The sequence below is a fragment of the Diceros bicornis genome, chromosome 12 (assembly GCF_020826845.1).
Source record: "Diceros bicornis minor isolate mBicDic1 chromosome 12, mDicBic1.mat.cur, whole genome shotgun sequence".
NCBI lineage: Eukaryota > Metazoa > Chordata > Mammalia > Perissodactyla > Rhinocerotidae > Diceros > Diceros bicornis.
The window spans coordinates 37,042,438-37,059,504 of NC_080751.1; the positions used below are offsets into that span (position 1 = coordinate 37,042,438).

At 43.2% G+C, this 17,067-nt stretch overlaps 1 protein-coding gene across 1 annotated transcript in view; it reads right to left on the minus strand.

Annotated features, from left to right (window-relative positions):
* The window catches only part of STON1 (stonin 1), a 51,027-nt gene that overhangs the window by 15,200 nt on the left and 18,760 nt on the right, over positions 1-17,067 (minus strand). The gene's annotated exons all lie outside the window — the stretch shown is intronic.

Sequence of the window (17,067 nt, forward strand, 5' to 3'; positions counted from 1 at the left end):
AGAAACCAAAAGAGAGCAGGGGCGGCCACACTAATATCAGGCAAAACAGACTTTAAGTCAAAAACTGTCACAAGAGACAAAGAAGGCATTATATAATGATAAAAGGGTCAACTCACTAGGAAGATATAACAATTACAAGTATATATAAACCCAACATCAGAGCACCCAAGTATATGAAGCAAACTTTAAAAAATGAAGGGAGTGGGGCTGGCCCAGTGGCCTAGTAGTTAAGTTCGCACACTCTGCTTTGGTGGCCCGGGGTTCACAGGTTCAGATCCCAGATGTGAACCTACAAACCACTCATTCAGCCATGCTGTGGCAGTGTCCCACATACAAAATAGAGGAGGATTGGCACAGATGTTAGCTCAGGACGTGTCTTCCTCACAAAAAAAAAAAAAAAAATGAAGGGAGAAATAGACAGCCACACAACAATAGTAGGAGATTTCAATATCACACTTTCAATAATGGATAGAACATCCAGACAGAAGATCAATAAGGAAATAGAGGACTTGAACAACACTGTAGACCAAATGGACCTACCAGACATAAACAGAACATTCTACACGACAGCAGCAGATTGCACATTCTTCTTAAGCACATATAGAACATTATCCAAGATAGATCACATGTTAGGTCACAAAACAAGTCTTAACAAATTTAAGAAGATTGAAATCATACCGAGCATCTTTTCCAACCACAATAGAATGAAACTGGAAATTAAGAGCAGAAGGAAAACTGGAAAATTCACTAACATGTGGAAAGTAAACAACACACACTTGAACAATAAATGGTTCAAAGAAGAAATCAAAAAAGAAATTAGAAAATATCTTGGGACAAACAAAAATGAAAACACAACATACCAAAACTAATAGGAGGTAGCATAAGCAGTGCTAAGAGAGGAGTTTATAGTGGTAAACACCTACATTAAAAAAGAAGAAAGATATCAAATAAACAACCTAACTTTACAGCTCAAGGAACTAGAAAAAGAAAAAAATCAAACGGAGCCCAAAGCTAGCAGAAGGAAGGAAAAAACAATGAGTAGAGCAGAAATAAATGAAATAGAAAATAGAAAAAAAATCAATGAAACTAAGAGTTAGCTTTCTGAAAAGATCAACAAAATTGACAACGTTTTAGCAAGACTGAGAAAAAAAGGGAAAATACCCAAATAAAATCAGAAATGAAAGAGGAGACATTATAACTGATGTCACAAGAATAAAAATGATTATAAGGGACTACTATGAACAATTATATGCCAATATATTGGATAACCTAGAAGAAATGGATGAATTTCTAAAAACATATATCTACCAAGACTGAATCATAAAGAAATAGAAAATCTGAACAGACCTATAATTAGTAAGAAGATTGAATTGGTAGTCAAAACCTCCCAAAAAAGAAAAGCCCAGGCTTAGGAGGCTTCACTGGAGAAAGCTGCCAAACATTTAAAGAAGAATTAACACCAATTCTTCTCAAACTCTTCCAAAAAAATGAAGAGGAGGGAACACTTCAAAACTCATTTTATGAGGCCAGCATTACTCTGACACCAAAGCCAGACACTACAAGAAAAGAAAACTACAGGCCAATATCCCTGATGAATATAAATGCAAAAATCCTCAACAAAATACTAGCAAATCAAATTCAGCAGCAGATTAAAGGATCATACACCATTATCAAGCAGAATTTATCCCTAGGATGCAAAGAGAGTTCAACATATGAAAATCAATCAATGTGATATACCACATTAACAGTACAAAGGATAAATATCATTTGATCATCTCAATACATGCAGAAAAAGCATTTGACAAAATTCAACACCTTTTCATGATAAGAAACCACTCAACAAACTAGGAATAATAGTAAGTTACCTCAATATAATAAAGGCCATATATGAAAAGCCCACAACTAACATCATACCCAATGGTGAAAAACTGAAAGCTTTTCCTCTAAGATCAGGAACAAGGCAAAGATGTCCATTCTTGCCACTTCTATTCAACATAATACTAGAAGTCCTAACCAAAGCAATTAGGCAAAAAAAGAAATAAAAGGCATCCAAATCAGAAAGGAAGAAGTTACTCTGTGTCTGTTTGCAGATGATATGTTCTTATATGTAAAAAACCCTGAAGATTTCACAAAAAACTGTTAGAACTAATAAATGAATTCAGCAAAGTTGCAGGATACAAAATCAACATACAAAAATCAGTTGCATTTCTCTACATGAACAATGAACAATCCAAAAAGGAAATTAAGAAAACAATTCCATTTATAATAGCATCAAAAAGAATAAAATACTTAGGATTAACCTTAACCAAAAAGACAAAAGACTTGTACACTGAAAACTACAAAGCATTATTGCTGAAAGAAATTAAAGAAGACACAAATAAATGGATAGACATCCCACCTTCATGGATTGGAAGACTATATTGTTAAGATGTCCATACTAACCAAAGTGATCTACAGAGTCAATGCAATCTCTATCAAAATCCCAATGATGTTTTTGCAGAAATGAAAAAAACAATCCTAAAATTCACATGGAATTTCAAAGGACTTTGAATAGCCAAAACAATCTTCAGAAAGAACAAAGCTGGAGGCCTCACACTTTCTAACTTCAAAACATATTACAAAGCTATGGTAATCAAAACAGTATGGTACTGGTATAAAGACAGACATATACACCAATGGAAGAGAATAGAGAGTCCAGAAATAAACTCACACATATATGGCCAAATAATCCTCAACAAAGGTGCCAAGATTGCACAAAGGGGAAAGGATAGTCTCTTCAACAAATTGTGTTGGGAAAACCAGATATCCACATGCAAAAGAATAAGCTTGGACTCTTATCTTACACCATACACAAAACCCACCAAAAAATGGATTAAAGACTTAAACATAAGACCTGAAACTATAAAACTCCTACAAGAAAACACAGGGGAAAAGCTTCATGACATTGGTCTTGGCAACAATTTCTTGGATATGACACCAAAAGCACAGGCAACAAAAGCAAAAAGAGACAAGTGAGACTACATCAAATTAAAGCGCTTCTGTACAGCAAAGGAAATAATCAACAGAGTGAAAGGGCAACCTATGAAATGTGAGAAAATATTTGCAAACAACATATCTGAGAAGGGGTGTAATATCCAAAAAATATAAGGAACTCCTACAACTCAATCGAAAAAAACAAACAAATAAGCCAATTTTTAAAAATGGGCAACAGACTTGAATAGACATTTCTCCAAAGAAGACATACAAATGGACAACAGGTATATGAAAAGATATTCAACATCATTAATCATCAGGGAAATGCAAACCAAAACCACAATGAGATATCACCTTTTACCTGTTAGGATAGCCGTTACCAAAAAACACACAAACAAAAAAGCAACAACAACAACAAACAAACCACAGACACATAAAAAACACAAAAAAATAACAAATGTTGGCAAGGATGTGGAGAAATTGGAACCCTTGTGCACTGTTGGTGGGAATGAAAAACGTAGAGGTTCCTCAGATTTTAAAATAGAACTACCATATGATCTAGCAATCCCATTTCTCAGCATTCTTCCAAAAGAATTGAAAACAGGATCTGCACTCCCATGTTCGTTGCAGCATTATTCATAACAACCAAGAGGTGGAAACAACCTAAATGTCCATCGTTTGATGAACAGATAAAGAAAATGTGGTATATACGTACAATGGAATATTATCCAGCCTTAAAAAGGAAGGAAATTCTGACACATGCTACAACATGGATGAAACTTAAGGACATTATTTTAAGTGAAATAAGCCAGTCACAAAAAGACAAAATTTCATTTATATAAGGTATCTAAAGTAGTCAAATTCATAGAAACAGAAAGTAGAATGGTAGTTATCAGGGGCTAGCAGAAGAGGGAAAAGGGGTGCTGCTGTTCGATGGGTATAAAGTTTTAGTCATGCAAGATGAGAAAGTTCTAGAAAGATCTGTTGTACAACAATGTGCATATGGTTAACAATACAGTACTGTACACTTAAAAATTTATTAAAAGGGTAAAAAAACTTGTTAAAAATTTATTATTTTTTTACCACAATTAAAAAAATGCAACACTTTTGAATCAATTCAAAAAGTTTTTATTTGAACGATTACTATGTAGGCAGACCTTGTTAGTGCTGTAGAAAATATAAGAGGAGAAGATAAAAGCCCAATTTATAATGAACTTATAACCCACTGACAGCCCCAAAATACGTGAGGGTTACAGTGCAGAAGCATTTTTAAATTCATGATCTATCAAAATGACCCTGGGGGGTGTATATCATTATTCTTATTTCATAGCTGAGATTACTTGGGTTTAGAGTTATTGCCTAAAGTCACCCAACTGATAAAAGGCAGAACTAGGATTTTTTTTAATAACAGCTTTACTGAGATAATTCACATACATAAAATTCACCCTTTAAAAAAAAAATGACAATTCAGGGGTGCTTAGTATAGTCACAGAGTTGTGCAACCATCACCACTACCTAATTCCAGAACATTCTTATCACCCCAAAAATAAACCCTGTACTATTAGCAGTCACTCCCCATTCTCCTCCTCCCCTAAAACCTGGCAACCATTAATGTACTTTCTTTTTCTATGAATTGCCTAGGCTGGACATTTCATAGAATCTACAGTATATGGCCTTTTGTGTCTTGCTTCTTTCGCTTAGCATCATGTTTTCAAAGTTCATCCATGTTGTAGCACAGATCAGCACTGCCTTCCTCTTTGTAGCTGAATCACATTTCACTGTGAGGATATCCCACATTTGGTTTATCCATTCATCACTTGATGGACATTTGGTTTGCTTCTATCGTTGGGCTATTATGAAGAATGCTGCTATGAACATTTGTGTAGAAGTTTTTGTGTGATCATTTTTCTCAAGTATATACCTAGGCTTGGAAAGAACCAGAATTTGAACACAGGTCACATCATCCTGATCTAATACAACATAAACTATTGAAATTATTCTAATAACATCAGAGGCGATGAGCTGTACAGCCACAGCACTGACCTAGGGGTTGGGTAACCCGAATGCTGGGCGCTGCTCTGCCATTCACGAGCTGTGTGCAAAGTCTCCAGACATTCACTGATTAGAGTAGAGCCATCTCTGAGGTCCTTTCTAAAATAATTCTATGGTGGTTGACATCCAATTGAAATTTTTTTCAAAAGCACAAATTGTGATACCACTGGGATTTTTGACCAAACTTCCATGAGACAGAAAGTAAAACTCCATGTGATGAGTTTCATACTGATGTGAAAACTCAAAACTTGCTGGGATAAAGCCCATGAGAAAGGCATATTTTTCTCCCTTGAAGCCAGCCTTCTCACCTCCCCTTGTGGATAATGAAGGCTCAACCAATGCAATCATTCACACCTGGAAAAGAGCCAACACAAAGAGAGAGAGAGGGCCTGAGCTCCACTGGGGACATGGCACGCTCAGTGTTGTCATTTGCTAAATCCGCACATTCCTGAGGGCACAAAAACACTCAGCGGAGCAGCAGCCCAGGCCAGCTGGCTCTCTCTGGAGGGCATTTCATTGTCACTGCCCTTGGGCTGGAGCTGCCATAAAGCACTTTCCCTTCGGAGCAGGAGGAGCAGTGTTTCAATGGGACGCCGCCAGGAGGCTCCGAGGAAGGAAAGCAGCAGCAATGTTTCTTGACCCATCCCATCCCACTCTCTTCAGAAGGAATCCAGCCAAAACAATTCCTCATATAGGGTGAGGGATCGTGTAAATATTTACTTTAGTTAGGTTTATTAAAAAGAAAGAAAAAGGGAAGACCAAGAGAAGACTGGATAGGATTCATTAGACTGAATCCTATTCTGATCTGTATCAAACGTTTTGCCTCATCCATTTTCCATGGGTAGCTTCAATATTTGGAATAGCGATATTGGTTTCTTCACGGTTTTTGATTATGAAAAAAAAAAGTGATTTCCATCAACCTGATAAGGAAATCAGTCCCGTTATTTTTTAAGTAAGAAGCACACCTTGCAAAAACATCTCCTACCTTAAACCCAAAATCTATGCAAAGCGCACTCCTCCCCCTAAGCAGGACTATTCCATAGGGAGGCACTCAGCAAATGTAATGTGACTTCAATTCCACCAAATGGAAATCTGTATTGTGCCCAAAAGGAGCCCAGACCTTTGTCCCTGTTTAAAAGGCAGGATTTAGATGCTGTTCTGGAGTGAGCGGCTAAGACTCTGGCTCCCCATGGTCAAGAGCAGGTTTGTTTCCCAGTGTGCTCCTCTTTCTCCTCTTCTGTATCCCTCTTGTTGTCCTTCCCTGTCAATTCTTTTTACACTCATTTCCATTTGTCTCTTGCCCCTTTTGCCCCTTCCCTCTATTATAACCTCATCTTGCTATTCTAGTCTCAAAGCCCCCACCAGTGAGTCTTCCCCCAAAGTCAACAACTAGAAATCAACTTCATCCAGCACTTTCCTTCTCTTTCCTTCCCTCCTAACCCATCCCCACCCCCAGCAGGGAAAGGGGGCCATATCCTGTCCAGAGCCTTGGTCTATCCAAGGCCCACTGGATCTCGAGGAGGGATGAGAAAGTTCAGAGACAAGAGGTCTAGAATGTGTCTTCTTTTAGCCGTCTGCAACTTCACCCCATCTGCTTTAAGACATTGGAATTTAAAAGTATTCAAGCATCAGTATCTATTTAACCTCAGTATTCTTTTTTCTGCACTGCCGGTGGGCTAGGAGCTAAATTTGTATCTGTACCTCCCAGAGGGCCCCGAGTCCTACCATGTACACAGCCCTTTCACGGGCAACATCTCATTTAAACTTAACGACAATCCGGAGCGGACCACAGCATTTCAGTGCCTTCTCCAAAGTCCAGTGTAGAGTTGGGAACCCCGGCACCAAGTTCCCAGATGCCTTCCTCTGAAGCAGAGATTCCTCTGGTTCAATTCCCCAGCTTTTTCCTCAGCTGTGGATTCCATCTCACCCTGCATGCCCTAATCCCTTCAGAGGTCTGTTTTCAGTCAATCTGGACCATCTTGCAAACTTCTAAAGACAATTCCAGACAAAATTCAGAGACAGAGCAAGACACCAAGACTCAGAATGAGGCACAGATAGAAAAGGAAAATGTATTATGGTGGAAATTTCTAGAAATAAATCTCTGAGGTTTGAAAGTTTCTAGGAGAGTGTTTGCTTCCCCTCAAGACTATTAGACATTCTTTTCAGCTGCCTATTTTCAAAGCAGCATCAGAATACATTGAACTCAAGAACAAATTAAAAGTAAATGCACATCCTATTCACACTGGGAATAACAAGGATGTAGGGAGACAGTGGTTTTTAACCTCTACCTCAATACATGTGACAAATGGCATTCAGAAACCTAGCACATTGTCTTGGATGTACCCAGAGTTTAATAACCCCCAAAATTTTTAGGGAAGCCCTAAAATAATTAAGTATCCTGATCATTCTAAATGTTGGATCAGCAAAGGAGGGACCCAGGCCATAGCCAACATGAGAAAGGTTGCACTTACAGACAATTCCTGCAATCCACCCCTTTCTTCCACTTAAGAAATCATATTGGAATTCTTGTAAGAGTATTATGGAGATTATCAAGAACTTATTCTAAATGGTTGTAAAAAGTACATCTTGCACAAATAGCAACACCTTTAATATTATTAATAATACTGTGAATTACTTACAATAAGCCTTATGAATAAGAAGCACTGGCATGAAAAAATAGTCTCAACAAAAAGAATTTGGGGATAAAAATTTTCAAGTTGATGTAGGAAAAATTCATATATTCTTTGAGAGTCAGAGTGAAGCTGTTTCAAGGAGAGATCATATCTCATTCATTAGGGCATTTTCCACATTACCTACAAATGTCTAACACAAATATGCAACACAATAAATTTGTGATTGAATAATTTTAAATGGTCTTTTCAGTTTTCCATAAAGCCAATCTCTATACTGCCCTCCCCAGTTCAAAGAATCACTGAATTTCAGTTAGGCAGAAATTAGAGATATTCTGTTCAATTAACCACACCAACAAATGTTTATCAACTACTTACTACGTGCTGATGGTATGCTAAGGGCTGTATGTGCATGATCTCATTTAATCCTAACAACTCCATGAGGTAATAATATCATCGTTTTGTAGAAGAGGAAAATAAGGCTCAGAGAGGTTAAGCTACTTGCCTAAAGTCACTCAGTCAGTAAGAGAGAGATGGAGACTGTGACCAGGTCTGTCGATCCCAAAGTCCATGCTCAATACCATCCACCACCCCCGAGAGGTCTGACGACCTGCTGGTGTTGCTGTCCTAACTGCCATTTCCAAGCACTTCCCATCATCCTTCACGAAAGAGAAAAGCTTCAGAGTAGGAGACACCACTTCCTACAGCCAGGAACTCTAAACTGGAAGGATGCTGTTCTCACCTGAGAAGAGCCTATTTCTCCCCAAAGCCCACCACATGGATCTGCCCTGGACACCAGGCTGTGGGAAAGGCACACTCTGGGACAGTTTTCCCCTTGATCGCTCAAGAACAACGGCAGCTCAGAATCAGTTGGGTCAATTCTGAGAATGGCTTTCAGAACTCGGCCTGCCCTATTTCCTGTCCCTTTTCGACTGCATCAACTGGCCAGCACCCTTAGCGACGAGCAATTTTTCAGACTTGCTGCCCAACAAATACATTTAGGTGCCACCCTCTCTTCTAGTATCAATCTTGGTATAATGCCTAATTCCCCAAACTCCGTGTAACCCCCTGCATCGTCCTTCCTTCCATACCATCCCCCCCGCTTCTATGCTCAAGGGTCTGCTTCTGCTGTTCTTTGCAGTTTTCCTTTGCTTTTCTTCAGAAACCATTCAAAGAAAGTGTAAATGTGAAGTTCTCCCTTTTCCTACAGTTGTCAAAATCAGATTAGATGCATTTGGTTGTTGAATCAGCATTCCAGGTCGTTTGCAGCTGAAGACTTTGTCCCCACTTCAGCAAGTTATCTGTGGAGAACAACACCCTCTAGGATGGTCCCTAGGATCCGCCAGATGCTGGGGGAAGACTGATGCTGAAGGGGTCTTCAGCAGAGCTCAGGAAAGCATCACCAACACCTACCTGTAGCCTCCATATCAGCCCCGCCCGAACTGTCATTGTCAGGTTGACTCCTACTCAAGCCTCATGAACACATCTGGACCCTCAGCAATGCCCTCGCCTTTGCAAAGGGCTGAATTTAGTCCTTTATGCCTGTGACTTTTTTGCTCTATAACAATGTGGCATAATCTAGAGGAGGAATGTCTTCACGTCTGTATCTGCGTGGTTTCATTGGCTGCCCCCAAACAAGGAATTGTCTGACTCCCCAGCGCTGGACTCCTCAGCTGCAACATTGGAACTAGACTGGAGCTGCATTTGCAAAGCCTCCCTGTTGTGTCGTATGGTTGGAGGTCTGCGATCTAGTTACCCATCTTGCTATTCTGGGATGTATATCCCTGAAGCAAGAACAAAGTCAGGGACAGCCCAGTGTGCAAAACGCATCCATGAGAAATTTCTTAAAGGTTTGCTATGGAAGTGTTTAAAATATAATTCCTACAGAATTTTTCCCTTTAAAAGGGAAACTAAAAGTTTGAAACAGAAAGGAATCATAAGACAACGCAAAACCCTAAGTAAAGTGAAAATGCTTGCAGAGTGTGCTCACCTTAGGTCATAGGAGAGGTGCCCACGGCATGTACTGCATATATTATTAGCACATATGTTCTGTAGCCCATAATATTTAATCACAAACATGTGTGGTATTTAGTTTGGCTATGTAACAGGAAATACCATTTGTAAAATATTAAACCACAGCAAAACCTATCCATGCCTTCAAATTTTATCTGTGCTCGTTCCAGCTCAGCTCCCCAACTCCACGCCTCCCCTGTGGCATTTAACCTCCACCTTTCCAGGATGAATTTGGGTCCTTGCTGTTTTTTTAACCTTGTTTTAATAATCTGCTCATTTCCTACATTTAGAGAGTAGTAGGAACAGATACCAACCCAAACTGTCTAGCTCCAATAGATGGTTCTTTAAAGGAACCAAGAAAAAATTGAGGGCTGGGCAGGCATTCTGATTTCAGTTTTATTCTTCTTACCATGACATTTTTATGGAGTATCCATACTTTGTTCACGTCACTGTCATAGATGCTATGGAAATTTGATAAGCAGAGGTCTCTGAGCCTCAGTTTCTTCATCTGTAAAATGGTGATATTTGCCTCATATGTAAATTGCCTCATAACAGGTACTCAATATATATAGTTTTCCTTTCTCTTCCTCTCCCTCCTTTCTGTTTTCCCTCTCTCCCCATTTTAGCCTTCCTTTCTCTAGTCAGGAAGAAATCAAAGAGCCCAGATTCTGGAGTTTGCTTTAACATCAGGTCAACTCGTTACAAATGCTTTTCTAGAACTGGGTCTCCATTCCGCCTGGCACATGACCATACCTCTACCCTGCCCTTCAGATGTGATCTGTTCATATCTTAGTCCCTTGTGCCTGAATCGTGCTCAGGGGTTCTCCTTGAAGACAGCATCTCCCAAAGTGGAGAGAAGTCAGAGTGCAAAAAAGACCCATGGTCAATGTGTTAGAGAAATCCTGGTTAATCAAGGTCTCTTCATGGCAATCCTTCCCATAGCCTGTAGGATGCTAACGTCCTCATGGGCTCCAGGAGGGAGTAACAGGCAGCTTTCACCACATTCTGGAATATGCTATTCTAAGATAAAGTGCCTGGGGCTAGGGAACACACTCCCCCTTTAACTCCAGATACCTTGGCCTTTTCATTCTGTTGCCAGCTTCTCTGCTTCTCTGCTGGCAACAGAATGAAAGGATTGGCTCTGGCTCCACAGCAGCTTCTTTGGATGAACAGTCTCCGTTTTGCTCTCAGGACAAGCAGTGCCACAGGTTCCTTCCCTGGGATACCAGCAGTCCTCATTGGGAGACATGCCCCATTCGCTTTCCCAGACAGAGGACCAAAGAGCTTCCGGATAGGCCATGGCTGGAAAGAACTCTTGCCTTTGACCTTGGGCTTCATCCCCAGGGCATCCTCAAGGCATTTAGAGCAGCATCTGGCAGCTCCCTTCACTGCCCCTCTGACTGTCAGAACTAAAGGCTCCCACCCCCAGGTCCAGGGCTCTTCTGGCCAAAGCAGGGAGCCCATCGGGGGCTCAGACCCTCCTACGGGGAGGGGGCTCTGAAATGCTGCAAGATGCCCAGAGCACACTCTGCTTGGGCCATGGGGCCATAGCCTGTCTCTCTCCAACACCCCCATGACCCAGCACCTGGTCATGTACCCTCACAGGCCTCTGGGACCCTCAGTCTCCCACTCCAGAGGGTCAGGGAGGGAACTGTGCAGGGCTATGGGGCTAGGGACAGCCTCTCATCCGCAATTTGAGTGAGTGGCACTGAACACGGGCTGTTCTCTTAGGGAAAAGTGAGCACCCAGCATGCTCCATGGCCAAGTCTTATCCAAGTTGTGAAGGAAGGAAACTACCTTAATTGGGGTCTTCCCTGTGCTGGACACAGTGCTGGGACTCATGGTCTCAACCAGCCATCTGCCTGGCCTAAAGTTCTGCTCTCGTCCTTAGGACCTGTAGGCGGCAAGATGGGACCTTTTGAGGCACGATTAAGAGGAGCTCCTCCTTTGTGGGCTCTTGTCCTCTAGTCATGGCAAAGGCCCAGCCTACAAATACAGGAGCGCACGGAGGTCTAGTGCATAGGTTCTCATGCCAAAGTCACCCGGCCTCTCACCTCAGTTCTTCTACTTATTAGCCCTAAGCCATGTTGCTTAACACCTTTTGGCCTCAAATTCTTCATCTATAAAGTGAAAATAAATAACACTTCCTAGAGACCAAATAAGTTAATGCTAAACTATTAAGTAAAATGCTACATCGTAGGTACTCAAAAAATGCTAGCATAGTGCTTACAAGTAAGGGGTTCTTGAATCTGCATTGACCAATGCTACAAACCCGGGAGCCTGAGCAGCAGGCTGTGCCAGGCCTGCAGGGGATGCTGGTAAGAGTCCCGGGGCTCCTGTCCAACTCTGAACTGGTCTCTAACTCTATTGCAAGGGAAAATCAAGGTGAAAGCCTGGGGCATGCTGAATTGAGTCGTGAAATGGAAGGCACTAGTTAAGCAAGTCAGCTCAGCACCTGGAGACATCAAAAATAATTAGGAAAAAGTCTGATCAAAAGTGGAGTTCCTTTCTACATGTGGCTGACGGTTGTAAGGTGAAAACCTGAAAACCTGGCATCGCGCTCACCACCCCCAGCCCAAGCCTCAGCACCACTCCATGCCAATGATCCTCAGTGGGAGTGATTTAACTCCCCAGGGAACATTTGGCAGTGTCTGGAGACATTTTTAATTGTCACAACTGAGGGTAGGGAGTACTACTGTCATCTAGTGGGTAGAGGCCAGGCATGCTGCTAACCATCCTACAATGCACAGGACAGCCCCCACAACAAAGAATTATCCAGCCCAAAATATCACTAACGCTGGGGTTGAGAAACCCTGCTCTTTGTTGAGAAGGTCAGTGAGCTGCGAACGCCAAGCAGGGTGTCCACTCTTCTGCATGCGTCTACTTTGTTTTTTTTTTCCTTTTTCTTGTTATTTTTTTTGTGTGTGAGGAAGATCGGCCCTGAGCTAACATCTGCCAATCATCCTTCTTTCGCTGAGGAAGACCGGCCCTGGGCTAACATCCACGCCCATCTTCCTCCACTTTATATGAGACGCCGCCACAGCATGGCATGAAGGTGGTGCGTTGGTGCACACCCGGGATCTGAACCAGCGAACCCTGGGGCCGCCGCAGCGGAGCGCACGCGCTTAACCGCTTGCGCCACCGGGCCGGCCCCGCGTCTACTTTGTTGACAATGAATTAGAGGCTTAAGTTCGGTGATTTGCCTGAGGTGGCACAATCAGAAAAAGGTGCTGTCAGAATCAAACCCTGTCTCGGGTCCCAAATCTCATGCTCTTTCCACTACACCACACTGACTACCAGGGCAGGAATCGGAACAGGAGAGAGGGCAGAAAAAGGAATATTTTAAAAGAAGACTTGACAGGACTTGGGGCCGGCCCGGTGGCATAGTGGTTAAGTTCACATGCTCCGCTTCAGTGGCGTGGGGTTTGCAGGTTTGGATCCCAGGTGCAGACCTACACACCACTCATCAAGCTACGCTGTGGTGGTGTCCCATATGCAAAACACAGGAAGATGGGCACAGATGTTAGCTCAGGGTAAATCTTCCTCAGCAAAAAGAGGAAGATTGGCAACAGATGTTAGCGCAGGGCCAATCTTTCTCACCAAAAGATAAATAAATAAATAAATAAAAGAAGACTTGACAGGACTTGGACACCAAATGTAATCTAGAAAACATGGGAAAAGGAGGAGTCTGGCACTTAGAAAAGTAAAGACACAAGAGAGGCGGGCACAGGAGCAGTTTACACATGTCGGTCGGGACTGAAGTATGTCCCAGTGGAAATATTTAGCAAGAAGCTAGAAACAAGAGAAAATACCTGGAGAGAAACCCAAAGGCTATACCAGGAGAGTTGGAAGTCTTTCTCAGCTAGGTGAGAGTTGAATGCAGCAGACAACGGGAGAAGCCACAGGGCACCCAAAGCTGAGGAGCAGGTCACTTCACAGGAGGAGGAAAAGAAAAGGAGCAAGTAAGACACACCAGAGACACCAAGGTAAAACCAGAAGGTGAAGAGTCCTCAAGATAGGAAAGAGTGCCCTCATGGGGCTTTGAAGAGCTGCAGAGGGAAGGGACAATAGAGACGGACGACCTCTGAGTTTAGTGATTAGGTCAACAGAGACAGGGGTGGGGGCAATTTCAGCAGCAGGTAGGGGTGAGGCCAGGCTGCCAGTCTGGAAGCAATGGGAGCATGGATGCTAGGGCCCATGGACAGAGGCTGGGCTCAGCCACCCACATCTTGGCCACTCCCCAGCCCCACCCCCCAGTTCCTGGGTTTCTGCAGCTTTGGGCTGAGTTGCTTCCCGGGGGGACTGGTTTCCTGCAGCCCTAGTAACAGCCTGTCTCTTCATACCCTACCTACTTTCTGGTCTCAGGAGCACAAAAGGGCCCCTGGGCTTCCCACTCTCTGAAGAATCCAGCCCACCCCTGGCAGTGGGGGGAAGGAGGAAGAGAAGTGAGCCTTCGTGCAGGCGAGGGCCTGCAGACAAGGCCTGCTTTCAGGGCTGCCTTCCGGTATTTACATTCCCGTGGGTTCTCCAGTGGGAAGAGCAAGGCGCTCAGAGAGAGAAATGAGAAAGGGCATTATCTCCATAGGGGCCCCAGAGCTGGGCTAGGGTGCAGGGCCCTGTGGCTATTAGAGGGCGCCTTCTAGATTTTGATTCTGAATTATCAAAGGAAACCACGAAAAAGATATGGGATAAAGTTAGCTGAAGGGGGCTTGGCTCAGATCACACATCTTAAATATGCAAATCTCCTCCTTCCCTTCTTCCCTGCAGGCCCATGGGCCCTCCTGAAGATAAGCAGAAAGCCCTGGAAGTTTAAAGAACTATAAAGAGGATCTCTCTCTGGACTTAAATATCTAGTGGGGGGAAAACCAAAATCAACCACTTTGCTATGAAAATTGGTCTAGTAATTTATCTTAATTACAGTGTAATTGCTTTTAGTGTTTTGAAAGAAGGCAGTAGCTAAATGGCCCAGAAAGGATATTCAATGCTTTAAAATGTGATTCCTTCCCACCCACTAATCACGCTGCATGCAGATTGGAACGGTCTGTATGAGAAGTTAAGGACCATCATCCGCGAGGAGAGCCTCCCAGGATCCCGACCCTTGGATGCTGGGCTTTGGGGAATGTCTTCCAAACGTGCTGTACAAATTCTTGTTTCACACACCCCCTGCTCATACATTCAATGAATAACTACAGTATCTTCTAAGTGCTAGGTCCCGAGTGGAACACCACGAAGACCACAGAAACAAGTAAGACTTCATTCACTGGTCGCATGGTGGGGAAAAAACGATTTAGAAGTTAGAGAGACTTGTATGTGAATCCCAGCCCTGCCACTGCCTAGCTATGTGACATGGGGCAAGTTACTTTAATTCCCTGAGCCTCAGTTTCTTCAGGTGTGAAACAAGGATAATAAGAGTTAACTTTTAGGGTTTGTCATAGGCTGAATTGTGTCCCCTCAAAATTCAGCCCTAACCCACAGGACTTCAGAATGTGACTGTATTTGGAGGTAGAACCTCTAAAGAAGTGATCAAGTTAAAGTGAGGCCGTCAGGGTGGGCCCTAGGCCACTCTGACTAGTGTCCTTATAAGAGGTTAGGACACACAGACACCAGGGACATGCACACATAGAGAAAAGACCATGTGAGGATACAGCGAGAAGGTGACCCTCTACAAGCCAAGGAGAAGGTCTCAGAAGAAACCAAACCTGCTAACCCCTTGATCTTGGACTTCTAGCCTCCAGAACTATGAGAAATACATTTCTGTTGGTTAAGCCACCCAGTCTATGGTATTCTGCTATGACAGCCCAAGCAAACTGAGACAGGGTTCTTGTAATACTAAATAAAGTAACATCTGTAAAATGGCAGGTGCGTGGGGAAAATCATCAATAGAGGCTGTTATTACTGTAGATTCCTGCTCCTATGGTGCTTATAACCTCATAGGAAAGACCGGAGAAAACAACAAATGAAAGGCAAAATGCGCTCACCCTCCTGTGCTAACGTGCACCGCGAGGTTCACAGAGGACAGCCCTGGCTCAGGGGCAGGGAGGCCTCATGGGGAGGCGGCATCTGCCTGGGCAGAGACATGGAGCAGCAGATCAGGCATTAATGATCATAGCCTCGGCCCATATTTCTGTGGATTTGGGTCCTGTGCCAGTTAACGTCAGTGTAAAGGAATTTCTCTTGCCTGACTTCATTCACTCCACTAAGCAGACACAAAATCCCGTCACATACACGTTGATCATCGCTATGACAGGTCTCCTCTCTGGCTCCGCACACTGGGCCACGAGCCACAAGGATGACCTCAGAGGTGACCAGGACTGTGTGCGTGTCCCAAAGACAAATGCGTTTTGGTTCATCCATGGCCAGTCCCAGGCTGTTGCTGACCACTCAGCTTACCTGGAAATGCCCACATCACTGTGAATACACTCCTGACTTCCAGAGAACAAAAGCGTGTTTGTTTCATTCCTCTTCGCTCCTGGGAATTCCATGAATTTACATGTGCATAAACATGTAACAACTTGAGCAATCCCAAGAACAGGGAAAGATTTTAAAAATAATTTAATAAGGTCCTATGTACAAACCAATTACAAATGACGAACTTTACTTGGGGTCTTTGTCTCAAATACAGATATCACGCACAAAAATAACACCTGTGTCTCTTAGTCCACAGGGAGTGCTTGCAAAATACTTGTGAATTTCATTGCATTTCCAAGGCCATTAAGGGCTTTAACAAAGAATTTGGCACTTAGAGCAAAGTCTGATTAGAAGTGTGTAAGGGGGTAGGAATGAATGGATTTGCTGACTGATATTCTCAGCAATGGGCATTAGCTTATATTTAAATTTATGGATCTCTAAGTCTCAACTGGGGGCGCTTGAGCCTGCGGCAGACTGACCTCCTTCATCTCGACTCTGAGTCCCCATTTAAATGAGCAACTCCCAGCCTCCTCACGAAGCACCCCAGGTGCCTCTGCATAGCCCTGCCCAGTGAGGCCCACAAGCTCCCAACAGATCCAACCCAGCACAGCAAGGGGCTCGCCCAGCCCCTAAGATGCTGGCGGGTCTCCACTGGACACTACTCAGGGCTCTGCTCCCTTGACACACCCGTCTCTCCACCAGACCTTCATACTACTGTTCACAGCACACAGAGATTCCTCTGGGTGACATCCCCACAGCTGTTTGCCGAGCCTGGGAGCCAGGAGGCCAGGGTTTGGGAGGTTTTGTTCCGGCTCTGCTTCTCTCTGGCTTTGTAAGTTAAAACAAGGCACTGCTGGCAAGTGGTTTCCAAAGGCATTTCAAACTCGAACAATCTGTAAAGATCAATTCTCCTAAAATGGGGTTTGCAGAGGGCCAGCCCCATGGCTTAGCGGTTAGGTGCGTGCACTCTGCTACTGGCGGCCTGGGTTCG